Genomic DNA, 11,347 nt, shown 5'->3' on the forward strand with positions numbered 1-11,347 from the left:
GCCTGGAGAATTCCATGGGCAGAGGAGCCTGGTGGGCTACAGTCCATGGGGCCTCAAGAGTCAGACACAACTTAGCAACTAAACCACCACAACCATGTACCAAATACTGAGTGGTTCTGAATTTTATCTAGCAACCTTGCTGCTAAGTTGCTTCAGTCAGGTCCGACTCTGTGCAACCCCATAGATGGAAGCCTACCAGGCTCCCCCGTCCCTGGGATTCTCCAGGCAAGAGCACTGGAGTAGGTTGCCATTTCCTTCTCCAATGCATGAAAGTGAAAAGTGAAAGTGAAGTCGCTCAGTCGCATCCGACTCTTAGCGACCCCATGGACTGCAGCCTACCAGGCTTCGCCATCCATGGGACTTTCCAGGCAAGAGAACTAGAGTGGGGTGCCATTGCCTTCTCCGATCTAGCAACCTTAGACTCTGTCAGCCAGAAAGAAGGGGTACAGCTGTTGGAGAGACATGTGACTGAATCTCCAGTGCTGAGAACATGGCCTGGCACTAACTGCCAGAGAGGACCTGGGATGAATCGATGGCGTGGCTGGAGGGACTCATTTCGTCACCATGGAGACCTGTAAATAGTATGATGGAGCAAGACCAAGAGGACAGAAAGAACTGCTTGAATCATGTGACTACTTCTAGAAACAAAGCAGTGACCAGTGTCCTAATGAGGGCACTGGTCACCTAAATCCATGCTCCAGAGTGGTCCTTCCCACCACAAATGGACGAAAGCTCTGGGTGGTAGGCATCTTACCAGGAGGGTTTGCTCTTGACATCCATGGGACAAACTGGAGGTCCTCTCAAGTTTTCTCAATCCTTCTACCCAAAGCAAGTCAGCTGGGTTCACAAACTTTCTCTTGGGGCAGGCAGTGTCTAACAACCTTCCCCCACACTGGATGACCCAAGAAGAAAAAGATGGAGGAGAGGCTATTCCCCAGGTCACTCCATCCCCATCTTCTTTGTCTTTGCTCCCAAAATAAATAACTCAGGACCATTTTCACCCTGATCATCTGAGACAAGACAGAGACGGGTGTAGACATGAATGTATCGATTTAGGCGCTGTTCACAGACCTGCTTCCTTTTTCTGCGAGCAGCTGTAATTAGACCGCTGTGATTTTCAAGTCAGGAAAATGCTAAATGGAAGCACGTCAGCTGGTTATAAAAGAGCTACCCAAAATAACATCACAGGGAATGGATCTTTTGATAAAATATTCCTAAAGGGTTTTAAGCTATAAAATATTTTCTCCCCTAAATTGGCAGTTTTTGCCTCCCATTTCCAGATTTGACATTCCAGATTGTGTTTTTTTTTATGTTGCAAAATCTGCTTACTTGCCCCTCTGCAAAAAGTGTCTCTTTTATGTTTTTTACTTAATTTTAAACCTGAGACTGATAACTTTTTTAATGCTGAGTCACTGATATAGGAATGGCCCCGTTGTCAGCTCTCCAGGCAGAGATAGGGGCCTGGAACCAGTTAAAAAAAAAAAAGCAACTCTCAGCATATCCCCTAAGAGACTAACAAACCCTGCTGGTCAATGCTCTCTGAGGAAGATTCTTCTTGTGTAGCTTTTCCTGTTGGCAGAGGAAGAGTGTCTTCCTGGCCACCTGTCTGAATTTTAATGAGTCAAGAAATATTTCTTAAGTGTCCAGGGAACATTTTAGGGATTATGAAAGAAACATGGGAGAAATCTCTCTCTTCAAGGAACCCATAAGATTTAGATGAAGTTGAGATTTTAAGACCTACAAGAAGGATGTGTGCATGTGTTGTATTTGTGCCAGAGGAACACAAAAATTCAGCTTCCCATCGCTTGACCTCCAGAAAAGTGCTTCCATTATGAATAGTGCTTTAATGAAGTGTCCTTACTTCCCCAACTGGACCACAGATGCTGAAACTTCAGGGTCTAATGTGTGGTGGTCTTAACAGCATCTACTACCTCTTGGGGGCATCCCCAGTGATTCAAATCCACCTACAATGCAGGAAACATGGGTTCAATCCCTGGGTCGGGAAGATGCCCTGGAGAAGGAAATTGCAACGCACTCCAGTATTCTTGCCTGGAAAATCTCACAGACAGAGGAGCCTGGCGGGTTACAGTCCATGGGGTCACAAAGAGTCAGACACGAATGAGCATCTAAACAATGACGACAATCTCTTGAATCCAAGAATAAGACATCCTGTCAGTTCTGGCTGGCAACTTAATGAGCAATTCTAGAGAGCCTGAGAAGACAGAACACCATGTGGATTGCAAGAGTTTTAAAGGAGGAGAAGTCTTCATTTCAGGAGGAATCATAATGTTCCCTTGCACGGGGTTTTATTTCCTCAGAAGCTGACATGACTTTTAGGCATGAGACCCAGGAGTGAAATATGATGTATGTTTCCTGTTGAATCCAAGAGTGACCCAAGTGAAAACTCAAGCTGGGCCATCAGTTTGTGCCTGGTCAGATGCAACTGCTTGAAAACGCCCCGACCCTACCAGTCGGAAATGATTTGTAGTCTCACTTAGAGGAAAAAGTGGAGTGATCTTTCAATATTAACATTTGGAGACCCTACACATACACACACCCACACACACATGCACGCACATGCGTGCTTTTGGACACATCTCCACCCTGAACTGATCTGAGCAGGAATTTCAGGCTCCAAAGCGAAGCCCCATGAGCACAGGTAAATCGGACAGTTGCCAACTCTCTCATTTATACTGTACAGGAGACCTGGCAACAAAAAAACGTAAACTGACCAAGGAAATTAATAAAGAAAAAGGTGGTGGTTTAGTCGCTAAGTCGCATTTGGCTCTCGTGACCTCGAATGGACTGTAGCCTGCCGGGCTCCTCTGGCCATGGGATTCTCCAGGCGAGAATACTGGAGTGGGTTGCCATTTCCTTCTTCAAAAGGAAAAAGCAGAAACCTGAGAACGACGCGTGTTTCGTTGGCTCTGAGTGTGGCGCCAAGTCAACATGCCTACATCACTGCCCTCATCTTCTCACCTCCCTGTTCACAAACCTCCAGACCACCTGAAATCTCCCTCTTAAGGCACCGCCTGCTTTCCCAGGCTCCCCAAAGCCTGCCCCATCCGCCCAGGGGCGGCCTCTCCCGTGTGGGTCCCAAGGCCGGGGGAAGAGCCTGGAAGGGATGGAGTTGTCTGCACTCCTGGCTGCAGGTTGGGGCACCGGCCGTGGGTGGAGCCACAGGTTCCATGAGCCAGTTGGTCTGCATCTTTCCCGCCCTCCACTGCTTTTCCTGGGTCCTGACCCCCAAGGACCGCCTCTCCCAGGCTCCCTGCCCCCTGGGGTCTGGTCATGGTCAGCCTGCAGGAGACACTCTGGAGGGGAAGGAGGACTCGTGTCCTTTCTCCACGTGCTCCCTGCTGTGCCCAGGGTGCAGCTCCCATGGGCAGCCTGTGCCCTGCATGGCTCTCCCTCCCCAGACACCCTGCTCCCCTCCCTTGCTCCATCAGCCCCAGGGATGCCAGCACCTCCCCTCTAGCTGTTCTCTGGTGCTTCCATCCCGGAGGAAGTTCCTTTCATTCTCCTTGAAGCCCCCCAGCCCCATCCAGAGTAAGCCTGTCTTTCCTGCTGGGGCTGTGCCCCATAGAAACCTCTGGACAAGAGCCCTGAAGACCACCAGTAGCAGAGATGCTTGTCTGATCTTGGGGGCTCGGCGCAGAGCAGAAGCCTGAGTCTGTAGCAGAAGCCAGCGGCGCCCCAGCTCCTCCTGCTGCCCAAACACACAGGACCCCAGGGACCACTGCTGGTCACTTTCTCTGTTGCTAAAGTAAGGGGCGGTGAGCATCTGGTCTTCAGCCCAGGAACGTGCTTGTCATGGAGCAAATGTTTGTTGAGTGAATTGAGGAGTTATTTCATCTGTCTCATCTCCCCAGCTGGATCGTGAGCTTGGGGAAGAGGCCTGGGGGTCATATTCTCTGTGTTGCCCACGCCCCTCAGCTCACGGCCAGCGCACATTCAATTAAGTGACCAATCCGGTCAGCCCCCTGCTGTGTCTGCATTGATCTTGGTGAAAATAAAAATGCAAAAGCAGAAAATCCAGACAGAAAAGGAATATAGGAGGGACATTCAGGGGACAGATGGCTGAGCGGGTTTGATCACAGCCTGACGTCATCATTGAATCCTGTCAAAATTAGAGGGATTGAAGAGTTGGGGGCATTTGGGCAAATGCCTCTGCCTGTGGGCATTTCCTTAGGTCAGCACTCCAGAAAGACGGCGATGCTGCCAAATGGCAACCCGCTCCAGTATTCCTGCCTAGTGAATCCTGTGGACAGGGGAGCCTGGTAGGCTGCTGTCTATGGGGTCGCACAGAGTCGGACACGACTGAAGCGACTTAGCAGCAGCAGCAGCAGCAGCAGCAGCCCTTCTGAATGAGTTGCAGAAAGACAGCCCAGTCAGAGAGAAAACTGTCTCTCTCTCCATCTTCTCCGGTGTTGATTGGATTACGAAGAGATGATTGTTGGGTGGAGAGGAGCAGGGAGGGGCCCAGAAGTCAGCGAAGCCCGAGGCCTGTTCAAAAACACATTAGTCACTCAAATCCTGGAGGTGATGGGTATTGATTTCTCCTCTGGCTGATGTGCTGGGACTCAGAGCCCTGACTCCAGAGGGCTTAACCCGAGCCGCCCCGAGTGCCCTGGCGAGGCTCTGACTGCTCCACGGACCTGCTGAAATCTGGGCCTGGGTCTTCCTCGGCCTGCCAGGGGCCCTCGCTGCAGATGGGGACGAGGGCTGACTCAGTGGGCAGGTGGGCACGGAAGCAGAGGGTGATGGCTGATTGTCATCATCTGAGCTTATGCCTGCAGCTCAGCCTCCACTTGGGGTTGACTCAAGCCTCATCCTGTCCCTGGAGCTCAGTCTCCCCATTAGCCAATCTGGGGTCCTAGGGTTCCACACTCAGCACCTGCATCACCACTCTTCTGTGACCCCAGCTGCATCCTGGAGTCAGAGCCAGGTAAGGTCACCTCTATTCGCACTTCAAAACAGGTCAAGTGGAGAAACTCAGTGGAAAAACGGGGACCTCTCACCCATCGTTTGACTCTCAGTCTAGGGGTGTTTCTGATAAACTGTGAATGTGCATCAAAAACTTCAGGGCCAGGATTTCTTCGATCATTCCATTTCAACATGGACAGAAGGTCCTGGTTAACACAGGCATACCTCTGTCTATCGTGCTTTGCAGATATTACAGCTTTTGCTGTTGTTGTTGCTAACTGAAGGCTTGTGGCTACCGTGCAGAGTGCAAGTCTGTTCGCGCTATTTTCACAAGACCATTGCTGCTGCTTGTCTCTGTCACGTTCTGGTAATCCCCACAATATTTCAAACCCTCCGCCAGTTGAAAGATTACAACTAGCTGAAGGCTCAGATGGTGGTCAGCATTTTTAGCAATAAAGTACTTATAATTAAGGTATGTAGTTCTTTTTCAACATAATGCTATTGTACACTTAATAGACTATAGTATTGTGTAAACGTAACTTTTATATGCACTGGGAAACCAAAGAATTTGTGTGACTGGCTTTATTGAGATATTCATTTTATTGCAGGTGGTCTGGAACCAAACCTACAATATCGTCAAAATCTGCTTGTAACAATAATAGCAGCGATAACTGTCTTAGCCCAAGTTCCCCAGAAAAGAGATGAGTAAAAAGTTGATGTGCTAAAACTTGGGGGAGGGCAATCCCAAGAGGCAGGAGAATGAGGCAGGGAAGGAAGATAAGAAAATACAAACAGTGGTTAAGACTTCCACCTTCCAATGCAGGGGGTGCAGCTTTGATCCCTGGTCAGGGAGCCAAGATCCCACATGCCTCACGGCCAAAAAATCAAAATATAAAACAGAAGCAGTATTGTAACAAATTCAATAAAGACTTTAAAAATGGTCCACATCAAAAAAAAAGGGGGGGGGCGGGGAGAAATTACAAATGTTTCACCCAGCTGGATGCAGATCCGGGCCAGCCTCTCTTCTGGGTCTTTTTGGCCATGCTTGGAGCTCCTGCATGTGCTGCTATAAAGGATCCTTGGGGTGGGACAAGGAAGGGTAACAAGTAGGGATAACCACCTCTTTGGGCAACCTCATGGGCACGGCTCCCACAGAGTACAATGTCAGTGATCCCACCAGAGCCATCCAACACGGTGACCCCATGATAGTGCCCTCGGGGACCACGTGACAACATGAAGAAATGAATGCGGGGAGGGGAAGGGAGGAGACGGAGACAAACTGAGGGTTCCCAGGCCCCCTTTAAAGAAGCACTTACCCCTCAGCTGGAGAAGGAAATGGCACCCCACTCCAGTACTCTTGCCTGGAAACTGCAGTCCATGGGGTCGCTAAGAGTCAGACACGACTGAAGTGACTTAGCAGCAGTACCCCTCAGCGGCTGCCCATGGTTGCACAGAAAGAGTCTGGGCCCACCTTCTACAATATTACCCTTTTTTAATGTGTCTGAAATTGGGACTTTCCCCCTTTTAACTTAATATATGTCTTGACTGTGTGCCACTAGATTACTTTTTCTTGTGCAATTTTAATCGAGATAGAATTCATACACCATAAAATTCAACATTTTAAAGTGTAATGTTTAGTGACTTTTAATATTTTCCCAAAGTTGCACAGTAATCACCTCTATTTGATTCCGGAACATATAAAATCACCCCCCCAAATAAACCCCATACCCACTGGCAGTCATTTCCTACTCCCATCTCCCCCCACCCAGCCAGCCTGGCAACCACTGATCTATTGTCTGTCTCTATGAGCAAGCCTATTCTGGACAGGAACTCATGCTACACGTGGCCTTTTTTGACTTGCTTCTTTCACTTAGCGTAATGTTTTCGGGGTTCATTTATGTCATAGTAGTAATACTTCATTCATTTTCGTGGCTGAATATTATATAGAATGGATTTGCTTATTCATTCATCAATCAATGGACAGTACTAAATTCCTTAAAGAGAGTTTCTGAAACAAATTCAGCTGTCCCTTCCACTTGAGTGTGAGGCTGGCTTCACACTACGGCTGTCACCGAGTGCAGAGGGGGAAGGCCACAAGTATTCATCAGCATTGGCTGATCTCGGGAGGGCAGAGGTGGAGACGGCTACAGAGTTTATCGGTGATGCTCAAGTGACTTTGGTGCCACTTCAAAGACCTGTGTCTTGGTCATGACTTTTGCAGAGTGATTTACAGGAACCGTTTCATTGGCCCCCTCTGTCCCCTTCCAGGGACAGTGTAGGTGAGTTGCAGCCCCCACAAGAGAGGCGACTCCCAGGCACAAAGTAGCACTATCAACTGAGGGGTGGAGTCCTGAGCATGAACTCTGAAAGTCAGCACGGGGGCTGTGATGTTAAGCCCACCCATTACTGAAGACAGAGGGGTGGGGGTGCCTGCTGCTCTCACAGCCCTAAATCTTCTCTGAAAGGGGCAGAATCCCCCTAGTCTTTCCCGCTGATTTAATCTGACTCAGAGGCACAGGGTGGGTCGAACAGGGGTTGAGTGGGCTGCAGGAGGTCAGGGTAGCACCTGTGTCTCTGGAGGCTGGTGAATGAGTGGGCACGCGCCCAGCCACTTCTTCCACCTCTAGCACGATGCTGGAGACATTTATTTATGCCACCCTCTCAAAAGCCCTTTCGTCACTGCCTTACCTGTACTCACAACAGCATATCACCTTCAGAACACTGTCACGGGGCAGCCTTTTTGGAGAATGGCCTCAGGGAAAGAAGTGATCCCATCTTCTCCTGCTTCTCAGCTCTATTTCCCTCAGTTCAGCTCAAAGCAACGTGTGCTAAGATACCCAGAAGTCTCACCAGGGATAAATACAAGCGAATATCTTAGAAGCAGGACCGTTTGGAAATCGGGAGGACAAATGTCTTACTCTCTGAGGGCTGAAGACAGTTTTCCACCCTGTCCCACAACACTCAGAGAGCTAACAGATAGAGCTGCCAACTGGCAGAAAATAGGTGATCCCTCCGGACCGGGAACTCAGCACTCGCCGAGCTCAGCACCATTCATCACGGCGAGCCTGTCTCTCGGGTGTCACAGCCAAGCTGGCCGCTCAACTTTCCACTCCTCGGTTATCTCCCTGAAACAAATTCCCTAAAACTGACTCTGTTGAGTCCCGTTCCAGAACTTGCCATCATTTCTCAAGAACACAAGTCTCCTTAAGAATTTTTAAAATTGGCCACCAGCGTCACGGTTTCACAGCTGCCCCCATGACAAATTTCACAGGTTTCCAGACCTTCATTGATGGAAACTGAAAAGATCTGAGCTTAAAATCGAAAGAACCAAATCATCATGCTTTCTGAAGCTCAGAGAAGCATTTAATTGGGATAATGGTTGTAGAGAAAGAAATGCACCTTTGAGGTCTTTTTAATTTTATGCACTTGTAGAGGAAAATTGAAAAGGAATTAATTGATCAGTTATACAGTCATTCTGCAAGCATTTGTTAAACAACTACTCTGTGCAAAACGCTGCTAGGTGTGATGAAGTGTGCCAAGAAGTATAATGAGATTCCATTAAATGAGGCAAATAATGATGAGTTCCTGCCATGCACTGAGAATCCTGCTAGACTCTGAGACACACACAGATCTGATCAATGTAGGGATGATGGAGCAAAGCAGTGCATCCACTAAGCGACCCTAATGTAATAAAGGCTTCGTGGAGAGTAGGAGATGAGGTCACGCTGGATGCAGGTGAAGGTGGGAAGTGCCTTCATTTCCTGCAGGTTGGCTCAAGGGACTGCGGTCCGGGTGTGAACGTCATGGGTGAGCACGGGCCCTGGTTCAGAGCCCTCAGGACAAAGCCAGCTCTGCCCACGTGAACAGGACGTAGAAACGCTCCATTCCTCGGGTGCCCAGTCTCCGAGAACTGGGCACTCGGACCTCGCACTGAGACACTGCAAGTCCAGAGATGCTGAGAGCTGTGCCTGGAGCACAGAGGGGAGGTGTGGCTGTCACTCCTGCAGGGTCACAGCAGGTGTCCACCAAGCAGGACCCCCTCCTGGTGAGAGGGTCCCCCGGGAGGCCCGGTGTCTGCAGCTGAGGCCCCCTCTGTGACCAGGAGGTGGAAATCGAGTGTGGAGCTGGGAAGCGCGTCCTGGGCCCTGACAAGCCTGGGCTGCCCAGAGAGCTGCCCGGCCCCTCCTGCATCCGAACCCCTGACCCGGGACCACCAGCCCCTGGTCAGCACCGCTCCCATAGCTGGGTCTTCATTTCCTGCCCCAGAACCCCTGATGTCCCCGGCTCATCGCTACTTGCCCCTCAGGTCTCAGCTCGGATGCCGCCTCCTCAGGGACCCCTTCCTGGGTTCCTCAGGTGAGAGACACCTTCCTGAGTGACCATCACCCTGGGTCATGCTCTGTTGTGGACAAGCCCAGAGGACAGGGAAAGGAACGATTCCCCACTGTGTCCCCCATGCCCAGTACATGGGAAGGCTTGGGGAGTCAGGGCTGAAGGGCCAGGGACGGGGGGACGCGGTGCTGGGCCGGGGTGAGGTGATGACAGGGGCGTGTCCTGCCCCTCAGCCCCTGGCAGGGCCCAAACTCTGTTGATTTTCAATTTGTTGAGTTTCTGTCACTAACAAGTTCTAATGAAGCCCTTGGACCGTCTGTCCACTTCCCTCGCTCACAGATGACAAGCCCTCCCACCCCGAAAATCACATCCCACCAGAGAAACCCCAAAGGAGGTCCCAGGAAAGCAGGTATGCAGCCCCCACCTGACCGTTTTCCTGGGATCATTTTCCATCTTTCTCCCGGGTGACCCCCTGGTCCCTCCGACAGTCCAACCCTTACTGCCTCGGTCTGCAGACTGGAGCCAGGGGTCCAGCACGACTTGAATTTCTCAGGTGCTAGCAAGACTCTGGACCCACTGAGGGGCTTGTTAAAACTCAGATGCTGGCCCAGCTCAGAGGTTCTGACTGAGCGAGTCTGGGGTGATGATGAGAACTGGCAATTCTAACAGGGTCCCAGGAGGCTGATGCTGCTGACCTTGGAATGACACCCTGAGAACCACGCTCTCCACTAAGCCTGTCTACCCCAGATGGTGACCACTGGGTCAAGACTCACCTTCTCTCTGCCTCACTTGGGACCCCTCCTGTTTGCAAGGCCCTGCAGGGTGGGGTAACTTGGTGCCCAGGCTCCGCCACCCTCAGGCCCCTTCACTCCTCCAGCTGCACAGCCTCCTTGCTGCTCCTCCCGGAGGATCAGGGTCTCTCCTGCCTCAGGCCCTTTGCACCTGCTCTTCCTTCTGCTTGGTGTACTCTTCCCAGGGCTCGCTCACCTCCTCCGAGAGGCCATCCCTGCCCACTTATATGAGCTTGTCCATCAGCTCTGTTTCCTGTCTAGCAGCTATCACCTCCCTACATGCCTTACAATGGTTGATTCAGTGGCTATTGCTTGTCCTCCAGACTAGACAGTGACTTCCATGAGAATGGGGATTTTGCTCAGTTCCCAGCACCCAGAGCAGGGCCAGGTGCTCAATACATACCCGTTAACTCAGTGACTTGGAGGAGTCCTTCCGTCTAATCTCATAGGCCGCCCTTCTCTTGTCAGTTTTGAATGGGGTTTCCTGCATCACCACTTTCCTTGTTGATTCTTAGATCGTAGAGCCTCAGAGAGCTGCTGGGCAAAAAACACAGGTTTTCAAAATGGAATCTAGAAGGTGGCTTCCCTTGCGAGGGGACGAGTAAGAAAGGCCCCTCCCCCTCCTGAGAAGGGGTGTCAACCCATGGGGTTCAGGCTCCATGCAGGGCCCCGTGGTGTCCGCTCTCATTCATTTATTTTTCCCTTTTCCGGTTCTCAGCAAGGCGGCAGCTCTCTCCTGGCTTATCATTTCCATCCATTTAAGTTGGAGAAAAATTAAAAAGAAATGAAACGCACTTAAGAGAACGCCTTGAAAGGTTAGCAGACCACCCAGGGGAAGAGAAGGGGCTCCTTCTGGTGTCTTTGTGATGATCAATTATTTATTGAGCCCTGATTATGTTCCTGGCATCACCAAAACAGAAGATAGGATCCCTGCCAAGGTGGTGGTGGGGGGGTTTCCAGGGGAAAAGGGCAGTTTTCGGGGCTTAAAAATTTATCATCGAAACAGATTCATTTTGCCCAATGCATAGCAAGCCAAACTGCTAAGATGCTGAGGTTTGCATCAAAGATGGTGTAGTCAAAGGCAGTCAAACGCTGAGAGGTGAGAACAAATCTCATAATCTATCTTCCTGAAGGCCAGGAGCTTGTGGGTATTTATGGGATAACGAAAAAAGCAGGAGGGCAGTCTGAGCGTGGGGAGCACGGGAAAGGATGATTGGGAAAAGGTGTAGTAATTGTCATTCTTTGCAGGTGTAACTAAGCTACCGGCCTCTGCAGCATCTGAGGGTGGGGTTTTGGCC

General features: G+C 50.5%; 2 long non-coding RNA genes across 3 annotated transcripts; one reads left to right on the forward strand and one right to left on the reverse strand.

The window, feature by feature from the left end:
* The first annotated feature begins 8,635 nt into the window (after nucleotides 1–8,635).
* LOC129626058 (uncharacterized) lies at nucleotides 8,636–10,866 on the forward strand. Of its 2 annotated transcripts, none has more exons than XR_008701733.1 (3): nucleotides 8,636–8,733; nucleotides 9,598–9,667; nucleotides 10,768–10,866. It is a non-coding gene; the product is annotated as an uncharacterized LOC129626058 (long non-coding RNA). The 2 variants fall into 2 exon arrangements; XR_008701732.1 differs by lacking the exon at nucleotides 8,636–8,733 and adding an exon at nucleotides 8,876–9,282.
* On the reverse strand, nucleotides 8,764–10,983 carry LOC129626059 (uncharacterized). Its single transcript, XR_008701734.1, has 3 exons — nucleotides 10,845–10,983; nucleotides 10,453–10,583; nucleotides 8,764–8,894 (listed from the first exon to the last, which is right to left on the reverse strand). It is a non-coding gene; the product is annotated as an uncharacterized LOC129626059 (long non-coding RNA).
* Between the last annotated feature and the right edge of the window lie 364 nt (nucleotides 10,984–11,347).

This window comes from Bubalus kerabau, chromosome 13 (assembly GCF_029407905.1).
Source record: "Bubalus kerabau isolate K-KA32 ecotype Philippines breed swamp buffalo chromosome 13, PCC_UOA_SB_1v2, whole genome shotgun sequence".
Classification (NCBI taxonomy): domain Eukaryota; kingdom Metazoa; phylum Chordata; class Mammalia; order Artiodactyla; family Bovidae; genus Bubalus; species Bubalus kerabau.